The sequence below is a fragment of the Schistocerca gregaria genome, chromosome 8 (genome assembly GCF_023897955.1).
Source record: "Schistocerca gregaria isolate iqSchGreg1 chromosome 8, iqSchGreg1.2, whole genome shotgun sequence".
In the NCBI taxonomy this organism is placed as follows: Eukaryota; Metazoa; Arthropoda; class Insecta; order Orthoptera; family Acrididae; genus Schistocerca; species Schistocerca gregaria.
In genome coordinates, this window is record NC_064927.1 from 260,889,414 (window position 1) to 260,904,181 (window position 14,768).

Sequence of the window (14,768 nt, forward strand, 5' to 3'; positions counted from 1 at the left end):
CAAAATTTACACTTTCTTAACAGGACACCAATACAACAGAAATGTGGCAACGTGGTGAGAAGTAACCAATAACTATTGTTAAGATTACTTTACGAAACTGTACTTTGCTACAGTTTGATGCATGACACTTTTTCTAAGACTAATAGAAGAATATCTAAATTACTTTGCTGTTTCTTGGGAGTCTATTTCATTTTCACTATGTTTGAATGTAATACAGCAGACACTATTTTATAGTCCTGGTTCTCGGTAAACAACAACTGCTGAGTCGCAGTATTGTCTTCCCAACGCAACTCATACAACTGTGCTCCATAGCGTAATTCTGTGGCTTGTTCTATGAATCTGATAACCAACAGAATTTTACTTTTTACATATTTAATAACATTTTACAGATTATGATTACGTTTACATTGGCGCTCTCAAAGTTAATAATACGAGCTGCGACAATAAAATAATGAGGCTGATTTTCTTTGCGAGATGTGGCAACTTCGCAGGCTCCCATAAGCACAATATCTTTCACCTTCGTCTATAAGCTGCTTCTAGTCCTAGCAGTAGATCGATGCAACTGCTCAGTCGTGAGTTGTGCTGTATTAAGTTAACACGCGTTTGTGTCTCTCGTCACAGAAACGGAACCGCATAATATTGTGCAACGGTATGCCATTCAGTTTTGCGTTAAATTAGGTGAAAACGCGACGACAATTTACGGTAAGCTTCGGAAGGCTTTTGGAGAGGAGGTTATGTCAAGAGCTCAAGTTTTTCGTTGGCATAAAATGTTTAGTTAAGGCGGAACGAATGTTGAAGATGAAGACAGCAGTGGAAACAATGAATGCGTGTCTGCATCTTTGATTCCACGGGAATTGTTCATAAAGAGTGAGTGCCTCCTGGACAAACAGTTAAACAATGTTACTACAAAGAAATATTAGAAACACTTCATAAAAGAATTCTTTGTGTCCATGCCAACATTGCTGATAATTGGATTCTGCATCACGAAATGCTCCATCCCATATTGCTCTGTAGGTACAGCAATTTTTAACCTCAAAACAAATTTCAGAACTACCACAGCCACCTTATTCACCAGATATCGCTCTGTGCGACTTTCTTTTCTATTTACAAGAGTCAAAACGGCGGTCAAGGGACACCATTTTCAAACAACACAAGATGTCCAAAAAGACGAGGGTCTTGGAGGGTATTAAAGAAGATGAGTTCCAGAAATGTTACCATCAATGGCAGAATCGCTGGAAAAAGTGTGCGCAATCAGAAGGGAACTACTTCGAAGGAGACAACACTAAACTTTAAAACGGTAAGCAAAATTTTTTTCACGTCAGTCTCATTACTTTATTGTTGCACCTCGTATAAAGGAGTTATCCATAAATTTATGGCACTATACCTTAATGTTTGGTGCATAAAAAAGAGAAATAAGGAAATGCACCAAACAAAATTTAATTATTTTATTTCATGAACTCGATAAACCACAATATCTTTTTTAACCAATAATTTTACTCATCTGTCGCTCGTCTACTCTTTAGTTTGCATGATATTAACACTTTGCTCCTTAGTCCTACATAAAATTCTCGCTATCGTTCAGCTACACGCTGAGGTGACAAAAGTCATGGGATATACAGATGGCGATAGAATAGCGTACACAGGGTATAAAAGGGAAGTGCATCGGCGGAGATATCTTTTTTACTCAGCTGATTCACGTAGAAAAGTTTCTGACGTGATTACGGCAGCACAACTTGTATTATTTATTTATTTAACCTGGCAAGATTAGGGCCATCAGGCCCTCTCTTACATCTAACCAGGCATTCTACTTATTTTACAGTCATATGTTTTACTAGGCATGTTAAACTACATCTAATACAAAAAGTGAGATAAACAATTAGAAAGGTACACCTCGAAAAATACATTATTGAAGAGAAACATTTTAGATAGGAGTGCTGGCAGCAGGGAGTATGAGGGAGACTCATGGTGAAGGCAGGAGAAGAATAGAGAGACATGATGAAACATAATTAAGGAAAATATAAAGGAAAAGGAGACTGCGTGGCTAATAGAGATAGATGAAGAGGAAGGCATCTCAGGAGCAAGATAGGAGACGCTAGCTTTGCTATTTGACAGATGAGAGGATTGGCGTTGCACATTAATTTTGTGGAGAATTTTATGCGGATGATAGTAGGAAATGCTTCAACTTCTTCTAAAAGAAACAGTAGATTGAATTTTCCTCAAGGTAAGGGGCAGTTTGTTCCAGAGGCAGACAGCGGTAACTGAGAAGGAGTTTGCAAAAGTTTTTGTTTTGTGAGTGGGCACAGTTAGGATACCAGATAAGAGTGACCTCGTGTTTCGATTATGACGGCATGACAGGTTTTTAATCTCTGAAGCTAGGTACTGGGGTGCTTCCGCGATGAGGAGTCGGTGAAGTAGACATAGAGTGTGGTAGTCACGCAGTTTGTCCGGCCGCAGCCACCCTAGCTAGTATGAAGCACTAACATGATCATATCGGTGAATGTTGCAGATGTAACGCACACAGGCATTCAAGGTTAGCTCTAGCTGTCTTTTGTTTTCACTACTCATACCTTGTTGAATCACATCACAATAGTGGAGGTTCGGTAGAACGAGTGCTTGCACGAGCTGGCGTTTCAAGTCCTGTGGGAATATGTTCCGAAACTTTTTGAGAGCATAGAGACAAGCAGACGTCTTTCGGCGCACTGCGACTGTATTCTCCGCCCAGTTGAGATGCTCGTCCAAAGTTACACCCAAGTTCTTCACTGTTTTCTGATATGGTATTGGAGTACCTTCGAGCAGAATAGGTGGTAGCCGTTCTCGGAAATCTGAACTTATTAATTTCTGATGGGCTATTAAGATTACTTGCGTCTTTTTTGCATTTAATTTAAGCCCCAAGTTTTTCGCCCATGTCACTACTGAAGACAGATCATCATTCATCAGAGCGATTGCAGTGTTTACGTCTTCAGGTCTGACGCTTAGGTAGAGCTGGAGGTCGTCGGCATAGAAATGATGTTTACAGGAGGACAAAACCGACGAAATATCCTTGACATATAAAGAAAACAAAAGTGGTCCTAAGACTGATCCTTGTGGCACTCCCGAAGAAACATGTTTCCAGGAAGATTTTTCATTTGCGCAGACAACACATTGCTGTCTGTCTTTTAAGTAGCTTTCATACCATCTCATTGCACTATCAGAGAAATTAAGCTGTTGCATTTTTCTGAGTAATATGTCAAAGTTAACAGTGTCAAAAGCTTTGCTGAAGTCCAGTAGCGTCAATATTGTTGCCTTTCGATTGTCGATGGCATATTTCAGGTCATCAGTTACTTTAATTAGAGCAGTGTTTGTGCTGTGATGTTTATGGAAACCGGATTGAAATTTGTCATATAGACTGAATTCATGCAAGTGTTCAGTGATTTGGTCATGAACAATATATTCAAGTGCTTTGGAAACAGCAGGCAGTATGCTAATTGGTCGGTAATCACTAGGCAGTTGCGGGTTTTCGATCTTAGGGATGGGTCGAATTATGCTTCTTTTCCATGCTGTGGGGTATATTCCGTTCACGAGGGAAAAATTAAATATGTCAGTTAAGACAGGTACTAAGATATCGGCAACATTCTTAATCATGGTTATATCGATACTGTCGTTGCCTATTGCATCAGAAGAGATTCTCATTGTTGCTTTTCTTGCCGTATTTGTTGTTACATGTTTTAGATGGAAGGTATCGTTGTTAGTTATCCTGTTTGGGGATTCTTGTGGACGGTAATTATCAGCCGTGCTGGTATTCAGAGGTGCAGAGAAGAATTCATTTAATTCGTTAGCTGACACATGAAAAGTAGTTTCCGATTTTGCCTTTCCGACCCCCAAGCTACGGAGATTCTTCCATAGAGTCGTGGGTGTCAGATCGCTGCATACAAGGGAGCGAGCGTGCCTGATTTTGGCATTGCGAATGCATTCTTTCACTCTGTTCCATAGCTTTCTATATTCTTCGAAACGCTCGGGTTTCGGATCTGCCTTGAAACGCCTGTGGGCAGCATCCCTATTAGTCATCATTTGACGTAATTCAGCTGTCAGCCATGGAGCAGGAGATTTTCTTACACGGACTGTGCGCACAGGTGCATGTTTGTCATAGAGGGCAGTGAGTTTATCACCAAGTTCATTAATTTTGCCGTCGATTGTAGGTTCTCTGATTATTTGATGCCATGAGATTTCTGAGCAATCGGCTGTTAGAGCGTCAAGGTCAATACGTTTCATGTTCCTACAAGTTATGTAACGCGATTTGATCCTTGGGGGCTGCACAGAGTAGGCCAGGAATATTACATCATGTGCTGAGAGGCCAGGGGCCGATGATTGACCAACATCTCTTACTTTGTCAGTCTGTTTCGTTGCGATCACGTCTATAAGAGTATGACTGTGCGCCGAATGGTGTGTAGGTTGTAATGGAAGAATGTTCATGCTATTGCAACTAAACAATCTTCTTTGATTTATTGCGGAGGGAGTGTCTCTTAGCAGGTCTATGTTCAAGTCACCCATTACGACGACATGTTCGTATTGACACTGAAGTGAATGTAATTCCGACTGGAAGGAACTCATTGAGCTTATTTTTGGCGGCTTGTACACGACGCCAGTCAAGAATTTCCGACTTTGTATATTTATTTCAATGAACATGAATTCAGCCTCTTTTTCTTCAGCAGGATTTGACGTACATAAGACTTTCGCTTTGAGATCTGTTCGTATATATGCGCCGACCCCGCCACCTCGCTTTTTTGATCTGTCTGCCTTAAGAAATGTGTACCCTGGGAGATGAATAGATGCAGAGGATATGTGTGGTTTCAACCACGTTTCGGATAAGAGGATTACGTGGTAGTTTAGTTGGTTGAAGAGAAGGCTAAGTTCTTCGTAATGCGCAGGTAAAGACTGAATGTTGCAGTGAGCTGCTAAAAGCTCGGACGCGTTCCGCTGAGCAGCCTGGAGTAGGGTGGCAGACTGGTTTGTCCCTTTGTTAGGCACTACCTGCCGCGAGGGGCACTGGCCGGTGTTTCCGCCAAGTGACATATTACAGGGGTGTCCGAGATTTTACGCGCCCTGTTTGTGACTCCGCGAGAGCCGAAAGAAAAGCGACTGCAAGAGATTTCCTGAGGTTGCGGGAGTATAGAAAATGGATTAGTGGTATTCGGTGCAGGGAGAATATGACCAAAATGGTGACGGCTGTGTGTGACTGAGTATCCTATGTCGTAAGAGGAGAAATGTAATTAGAGTATTTGAAACAGCTTAGGGTGGAAATAAGGGAAAGGGGAGTGATTTAGAGGCCGATGCTGCCAGCAGAGAGAAGTAAGCTTAATATTTAATAGAGTATCGTAGGAAGCTAGAATTAAATTGAAATTTACTAGAGTGATACTGGTAGTGATTATCGTAGGAAGCTACAATTAGATTTAAATTTGCTAAAGTGATACTGATAGTGATTTTTGTTATGAACAATTTAAACCGAAGAGATGGTTGACTAATGAACTAAAGGAGAGACTAATAATTGCAATAGAACTATTACAGAATGGAAGAGAATAAACTGAGAAAATGAAAAAAGTATTAGCAGTAACTAAAACTAAGCAGTGGCTACAGCTAAAGACACAAAAAAATAGTAAAAAGTTAATACAGTTACAAAAACAATTAGTTGAAGGTACAAATAATTAAAAAGTTAATACAGTTACAAAAACAATTAGTTGAAGGTACAAATAATTAAAAAGTTAATACAATTACAAGACTATATCTGAGTATAGGACTGTTAAAATTTGCAAATGGTGTTAAGTTTGACTTTTGGCTCGAGTAGGTTCACTTAATACTATTTACTTCTGTCATGTTTGTGACTGTCTTCTTTCCAGCTGCAGTCTTAATGATTACTCTGCCATCCTGAGTCCACACATTCTGAAGACCGAAATGGGATATGGCACTGTTTAAAATCTTTAGCCGCTCGTGTGTCAGATCTTCCCTTATTGTAATCCCTGTCCTTGCTAACTTCTTCTTCTGGGTAAAGATCTCAGCCCTTTTTCGGTACGACACAAATTTAATTATTATTGGACGAGGTTTGGTAGCACCTGGTAGTTTTCGTCCCACCCGGTGGCTCCTGTCAATGTCTGCCTTGGTCACTTCGACGCCTAATTTTTCACGCGCAACCTGTATAAGCAGGTTGTCCGTGTCTTCTTCTTTATTTTCTGCTACTCCAAACAGTCGTAGACTATTTCGCCTTTGGTACTGTTCTAGCTCGTCTGTGGCGGCAGATAGTTTCACTTCCAACTCTCGTGGCTTTTTCTCGTATTCAGACACAGACTTTTTTAGTGCTGTAATTTCGGCAGTATTGACCTCAACAGTTTCACGCATTTTGGCCAATACTGCTGCCGTTACAGTATCTGATATGGTGCCTGCTATCAGATCGAGATTGTTTTTATCGCGAAGCGCAGTGTTTACCTCAGAGCGGACCAGCTCCGCTATACCGGGAGCCGCGGCCGCACCTTCCGCCAGGAGCAGGCCCGCCGCACCTGCTGCTTCCCCGCTGCTGGACGCGCTGCTGTTGATTCTTCTGTTTACCATTTTCTCGCAGATATTGGCGGAGCACAGAAAAAAATAGCACTACTGCAAAGAACACTGTTGTTTACACGATTTCCACTTGTACTAGACAACACCACCTGCGAGAACACCTTCGAATTCGACTAAATTTCGCGAGCCGAACTTAACACGTGTTACACTGCAGCCGCCATGAGCTGTATTAGACTTTGAACGCAGAACGATTATTGGGGCTCGGAGCATAGGACATTCTATTTCGGAAATTATTATTGAATTCAGTATTCAGAGATCCTTAATGCCAAGAGTGTGCCATGAATACAAAATTTCAGGCATTATCTCTCACAGAATGAGATTTTCATTCTGCAGCGGAGTATGCGCTGATATGAAACTTCGTGGCAGATTAAAACTGTGTGCCCGACCGAGACTCGAACTTGGCACCTTTGCCTTTCGAGGGCAATACTTCTGCCAGTATCTCGTCTCCTACCTTCCAAAGGCAGGAGAGTTTCTGTAAAGTTTGGTTCAAATGGCTCTGAGCACTATGGGACTTAACATCTATGGTCATCAGTCGCCTAGAACTTAGAACTACTTAAACCTAACTAACCTAAGGACATCACACGCCACCCAGTCATCACGAGGCAGAGAAAATCCCTGACCCCGCCGGGAATCGAACCCGGGAACCCGGGCGCGGGAAGCGAGAACGCTGCCGCACGCTGGCAGAAGTAAAGCTGTGAGGACCGGGCGTGAGTCGTGCTTCTGTAGCTCAGATGGTAGAGCACTTGCCAGCGAAAGGCAAAGGTCCCGAGTTCGAGTCTCGGTCGGGCACACTGTTTTAATCTGCCGGGAAGTTTCATTATCTCTCACCACGGACAATGCAGCGGCTGACGGCCTTCACTTAACGACCGAGAGCAGCGGCGTTACGTAGAGTTGTCAGTGCTACAGGCCACCAACACTGCGTGAAATAACCACAGAAGTAAATGTGAGACATACGACGAACGTATCAGTTCGGACAGTGCGGTGAGATTTGGCGTTAACGGGGCTATGGCAGCAGTCGACTGAAGCGAATGCCTTTGCTAACAACACGACATCGCCTGCGGCGTCTCTTGTGGGACCATATCGGTTGAACCCTAGACGACTGGTAAAGCGTAGGCTGATCGGATGACTCCCGATTTCAGATGGTAAGAGCTGACTGTGAGCTTAGAGTGTGGCACAGACCCCACGAAGCCATGGATCCCAGTTGTCTAGTTCTCAACAGGGTACTGTGCAAACTCGCGGTGTCTCCATGGAATGGACTGGGTCCTCTGGTCCAACTGAGCCGATCATTGACTGGAAATGGTTATGTTCGGTTACCTGGAGGACACTTGCAACCATTCATGTACTTAATGTTTCCAAACAACGATGTTATATCAACGGGCCACACCTGTTCGCGATTGCTTTAAAGAACACTGTGGAAAATTCTAGCTAGTGAGTTGGTGAGCAAGATCACCCGACATGAGTCCTATCGAACGTTTATGGAAAGTAACCGAGCGGTCAGTTCGTGCAGAAAATCCTGCACCGGTGACAACTTCGCAATTACAGACAGCTATAGGGCCAGGATAGCTCAATATTTCTGCAAGGCATTCCAACGACTTGTTGATTCAATGTCAGGTCGAGTTGCTGCATTACGGGGGACAAAAAAACGTCCATCACAATATCAGGAGGTATCCGATGACGTTTGCCATCTCAGTATCAGTCTTTATGTAAGTTACTATTATTCCTGTACTGATTTCGTCCACTTTGAGAACCTTTTCCTTAATATGTGGAACTTTGCTGAGAAAATTTCTCATCTACTCACACACAAGAACCTGTATGCCCAATTACGCTCAACTTTCAGACGCATGGTCCGTGTGCCGACGTCTTACGCTGAATGGGAGAGAAGTGGAACGCGTATTGATATGGATGCAGTTCTTCAGCGTGCAACACTTTAGCAAACACTCTTTGAGATAACTAGAAATACTTTGCAATTTCACAGGTACTTCTCTGAGGTGAGTACGTTTAGCCCTTGGACGACCTCTGCCCGTTATTTGTGGACAGAGATTACCGATTTCCCTATGGCGTTGCTCCAGACGACGTAAGACATTCTTATCGGTAAGGCACCTTGACTGTTCAAAATGTTCAAATGTGTGTAATTTCCTAAGTGACCCGACTGCTGAGGTCATCGGTCCCTAGACTTACACACTACTTAAACTAACTTATGCTAAGAACAACACACACACCCATGCCCGAGGGAGGACTCGAAGATCCTGCGGGAGGAGCCGCGCTAAGCGTGCACAAGCAGCAGCAGCAACGTTATTATCGCATGAACCCGGTGTCGCGTCCCAAGCGTGGGTTTTGCGAGGGATTGAGCGACACGGTTCGTAAACGGGAATTAGCCGGTTGACCTAATTGAGAGGGAGACTTTTGATCTGGCTAAGATGTTAAATTCCCTGGTGTGAAGGTACAAGGCTAGGATGTTGGTAGAAGTAAACTTGTATGGACGTTATAAAAGTTCTAATTTATTCATAAAGAATACAGATCACCCTAACTGCGTAGTGATTGTACCTACAGAATAGCCAAGCCCATTACAGAGACGGTGACTGACTTCCACCGTTCTGGCTGCCTGATAGAACTTTCCAGCACTTTGCTGCCCACACTAGCACCCTACGTCAGAGTCCCGCGGTCGCTGCCTAAACGCTCATCGGCGACTATCTCCAACTGTCTGCCTGCAGCCCGCCCTCAGCCCAAGTCGGCTGCTACTCACGCTGACTACCGTCGCTGCCTAAACCCGAGAGAGAGAGATAGATCCCCGGAGCGGCGTGCCTCCAAGTTTTGTTAGCTCTTCCCCTTCGACCCCGCCAGCGCTTGGCATGACGTAGCGTCGAGTGCAACTTTTCCTTATTAGGGATTGTTTTAGTATTAACTTCAGTACTTTTCTTCAGAAGCTGGGTGGAGGGGTAGAGGGGCCTCTCCCTATATGGTCACGCACTGCGTCCTGAGCCCTTCATTGGCTCCTCATGACGTAGTGCGGTCCCCACCTAGGGCCTCTTTCTTTCTCTCTCCGCTCCCAGACTTCTCCCTCTAGCCAAGAGTGTTGATACTGCAAGTTATTGTTTATTAAGGGACCTGCCCAGAGCGCCCTGTTTATCTTAATAGCTGAGTCTGCTTCCTTGCTTATCACGCGCAGCTGCCTGGCCGCTTGGACCGCCGCCTCGGCTATTTGGCTGCGTCGTTATCTTTTGTGACCCCTCTGACACGCCTGGCGTCCCCTGTTAACTCTATCTCCCCGTATGATTTCTGGTGTATCGTCTGAGAACAACTGCATTTAGACTTGGCTTTTCTGCGGTTACAACACCGGCAACAAAAGCATACCGGAGTATACATCGACTGTGAGCTCTGTTGTGAATCCGCACTGCATGAAGCTGGCAGGACCAATTATCGTGGTGCACTGCTCAGGTACTAGACACGTGCATGCAGTTTAATGGACTCCACTGTCATGCAACAGGCTATTGTCATGTGACAAAGTTATGTCCTGCTTTTAAAGGACGAGAAATAGGGTTGGCTCAACTGGCTCTGAGCAATATGGGACTTAACATCTGTGGTCATCAGTCCCCTAGAACTTAGAACTACTTAAACCTAACTAACCTAACGACATCACACACACCCATGCCCGAGGCAGGATTCGAGAAATAGGGAACGCACGTCTAAAAAATATAAAGCGGACCTGACGAGGATTCGAACAGTATTCTAATTTGATGTCCGGGCACTCTACTCAGTGAGCTACAGCGGCTCATATGGTAGTGTGGATCGAAACACGTTTCTCTGTAAATTGGGATGCACTGCACATTGTAGAAGTGGTGGCAGTTCCTCGTTTTCATATACATGTTTACAAAATATTCCAGATCTGATTTTGTTGTCTTGAATCTGGGCGAGGGACCGCGTGTCGACCACCAAGTGTGACATTTTTTTTCACCCTGTATATCTGTCCTCTCGAGGGTCATTCACGTGGGAGCATTCACATCATAGCGTTGAGAACGGGCCCCCTGAACCCAGCGATTCGATATTCACAAGACAGCAGTATCGCGAAATAATAAACGAGAATGAGTATAAGCTATAACCTTGCTGTTGTCGAATTCTAACTACTGCTAATACGCGTTTTGTTCAGAAATGTTCAAATGTGTGTGAAATCTTATGGGACTTAACTGCTAAGGTCACAAGCCCCTAAGCTTACACACTATTCAACCTAAATTATCCTAAGGACAAACGCACACACCCATGCCCGAGGAAGGACTCGAACCTCCGCCAGGACCAGCCGCACAGTCCGTGACTGCAGCGCCCTAGACCGCTCGGCTAATCCCACGCGGTGACAAACAACCATTCATTGCAATTTCCGAAGGGGAAACTCCGTTTCTTAATCTTTCTTTATATTGAGAATGTACCTGCTTTGTGCTGTTGAACTGAAGTGTTAATTATTTTCAGATGTAAGTATGTGGTACACTTCATTTGACGTTTGTTGGATGCCACCTTCATAGTGTTGTAATTGCAATTTTCAACAAAGTATTTTCAATAGAAGATAACAATGTACAATCAATAACCATTGAGTTTATCCTTGTCTACTTACCCTGGCTGCAGCGTGGCGACCCATTGTGCTTGATGGCCGAAGATATTCGAGCCCACGTATGCAGTTACTGCGAGGCCGTCCTCCTTTCCTATCAGGCTACCTTAGAGCCAGCATCTTATCTCACCTTTCCGAAGTAATTACAACAAAAATAATTTATGAACATATATTAGACCAGGGCTCAACAGCTGGTCGGTTTTGAGCGCGAGTACTCGCGTCTGCTCAGGCACGTGCTCGCGAGCGAGTGCAAGGTCGTGGAGTAGCGAGGGAGGGGAGGGTGGGGAGGGAGGGGAAATGCGCGCGCACTTTTGAACAGGGCTGCAGCATGCCTATTGAATTCGCGCCGAATGCGTAACGTTTAAAGTACTACGATCAGCTCTAACAGTCACTTCGCTGGTTAAGAATCATGTCAAGTCGCAGTGTAACCCCAACCATGCTTTCGCAGTTCAACTTCCATTGAGAGGAATTGTATCTGTTTACAGAAAAAGATAGTGTTGCAAAATGTTTAGTATGTCACAAAACGCTGAATTCTTTTAGGAAATTTAATTTGCAGCGTCATTATACATCATACCACGCGAAAGACTACGGAGGTGGAAAATGTGATGGACCAGATCGTGCACAGGAAGTTATTAAACTTAAAAGGAACCTATCCGAAGAAGATCTGGACGACGAAGAAAAATCAACTGAGGCAGCTCTCAGAGTGAGTTACAAAATGGCTTTGCTTTTAGCAAAATCCCTGCGCCCCTTCACTGATGGCGATTTAATACAAGTATGTTTGGTAGTTGCAGCGGAACATTTGTGTCCATCTCAAGTTGAACAGTTTCGGATTGTGCTATTATCTAACATGACCATTATGCGTCGCATACAGGACATGGCAGACGACGTCCAGAGCCAGCTTCCAAATATCTGTAAAGATTTTATGGCGTATTCTCTAGCTCTGGACGAATGTGTTGATATCACTGGAACAGCACAGCTTGCCATATTTATTAGAGGTGAGGGAGGAGCTCCTCGATGTAGTAGCCATGAACACTACAACCGGAGGTGAAATTTTAAGTAGCGTTGAAGAAAGTGTTGAAAATATAGAAATATAGGATCGTAGTGGAATTCTTTAGTTTCAGTGTCTACAGACGGTGCACCAGTGATGACAGAGAAAAAATCAGGTTTCGTTGCGCTGTTGAAGGAGAAAATGCTAAAACTGGCTGTGCCGAATGAAATAAGGGGCGTTCACTGTGTGATCCACTACGAAAACTTATGTTCAAACAGTATCACTCTAAAAAATGTGTTGAGTGTTTTTCGTACAACAAATTATATAGGGAAGCATGGGCTACAACACATGCAATTTAAAAGCTTTCTTGAGGATGTAGAAAGCCAGTATGGCAGCCTGCCTTATTACAGCGAGGTCCGCTGGCTTAGTCGTGGCGAATTATTAAATCGATTTTTTTGCCTATTTCATGAGATAAATATGTTCATGGAAATAAATAACGTGTGTTGCTGAATTGAAAGAGCCTTCATGGAAATGTGATCTCGCGTTCTTAGCAGATTTTACTAGCCATCTGAATGCTTTGAACATTTCACTACAAGGTAAAATCTGCTAATTACTCATTTCATAGATCGAATACTAGCTTTTAAAATGAAATTGACGCTTTGGGTGAGTCAGCTAGAAATAGGAAATCTAGCTCATTTTCCTTAATTATAATCCATGCAAGATGTTCACAAAGACTGTGAACGTTATTCACATAGTTTAGTTGCCCTTAGGGAAGAATATGATCAACGCTTTCAAGATCTGACACCACTAGAAAATGATTTTGATCTGTTCTCCTCTCCATATTCAGCGAATATTGAAGATTCGTCCTGAGCTGCAACTAGAAATTATTGACCTGCAGTGTGACAGAGAATACAGAGGCAAATTTCAGAACAAGAAAAACATTTTGGAATTCTACAGACACTTCCCTCAGGATAGATTTCCTCATTTGCACAAAATGGCGGCTACAACAATATCAATGTTCGGTTCCACGTTGTGAGCAACTGTTCTCTGCAATGAAATGTAACAAGACGCGCCTGAGAAACGCATTGTCTGATCGAAATTTAAACTGCACGCTGCGCCTACAATACACAAGAACAATTACTCCAAATATAGACGCAATTGTAAAGGGCAAAAAGTGCAAGATAACGGAGAATCCCACACTTCAGTGACACCTATTATTGTGTAACAGTTCACTAATTAATACGAATGTAGAGACATACACTAAGCTAATAAAATTATGTGGCACGTGTACATTCTCCTTTGATCATTTGTCGCAGTAATAATTCGTAAGTGATATCCCTGAAGGTGGCCGCGGATTTACATTGACTGGCGGCAGCTGTTGTGTGCCCCACGTGACTCCCCACTCTCCGCTTTGGTCCGGTAGTGGGGGTAGCGTGTTCGCGGTGCTCCTTGCTCGCACCTTGCTGCTCACAGTTTGTTCCGCGAGCACGTATGTTGTGAAGCCTTGTATTAGACCTACTGAAAAATTAATGTGTTAAACATCCGTTCCTTTGTCTATGCGATTCTGACAAAGCCGATTTGAAGTGCTGACTAGCTTTCTTTGAATTACTTCACAAATTATATCCTTTTAAACTTTTCACGCTAATTGAAGCCAGAGAAGTAAGGTCTTTTCCGATTGTGCTACTGACCAGATAGCGATTCTGGCACGTGACGTTCATTAATTCTGCGTTTTAATTTGTTGTGGTGACATTTTCATAGAATCTTTCATCCTCAACACGTATTTCTTTATTTCTTACCGAGAAGTCACACATCAGTTTTCATAGTTTTAACTTTAAAAATGTTTTAATATAAGGAAATATTTTCACAAAAACGTTCATCACCTATTTCACCCCCTTAGTGGCTGAATTCCCAAAAACAGCGAAACAAGTATATTTTTTTAAGTTTCTAACTGATAAAGAAAATATAAATTCTCATAGATTTACCTCCAAAGTGCTTTTATAGTGAAATACTTTCATAAAAGTTTTCACCCACTGTTTCATCCCCTATAATAAAGGGACGGAAGGTTTGTCGAAAATATGTCGGTATTAAGGCAATTTTGAACGTAGAGCAACGAAACTTGGCGTCATTTGGTATGTCAGTCAGATATAAAAGAATACGTGTTTCAGCATTTTTGGAGATTCCATCCAATCTCCAAAAATGCTGAAACACGTATTCTTTTATATCTGACTGACAAACCAAATGACGCCAAGTTTCGTTGCTCTATGTTCAAAATTGCCTTAATACCGACATATTTTCGACAAACCTTCCATCCCTTATTTCACTCCTTTGTGGGTGGAATTTCGAAACGTGCCTTCTCTATCAATGACTGTGTTATAACATCAGCACCCTCTCCAAATTTCAAGTTTCTGTCATTGGCGACTTGGGCTGGTATATGACGAGTCAATCAGGGAATCTCCTTTTATATATAGAGATAACAAACGCCTTCCAATTTCCGTTGCAGGGCTACTTACTTTGATGTTATTTTTTGATGGAAGTTGCTGTCGGCGTTCGTAGCTGTTATTAGTCTTTTTAAGCTTTACTTTTCTCCCACTATCCATCTGTAGT

General features: G+C 43.0%; 1 protein-coding gene across 1 annotated transcript in view; it reads right to left on the reverse strand.

Annotated features, from left to right (window-relative positions):
- LOC126284978 (alpha-tocopherol transfer protein-like) overlaps window positions 1-11,427 on the reverse strand; it is a 295,767-nt gene extending 284,340 nt beyond the window's left edge. The window contains exon 1 of the mRNA XM_049984260.1: window positions 11,183-11,427. The gene's annotated coding sequence lies outside the window, so the exon portion shown is untranslated. The remainder of the gene's footprint in view (window positions 1-11,182) is intronic.
- Between the last annotated feature and the right edge of the window lie 3,341 nt (window positions 11,428-14,768).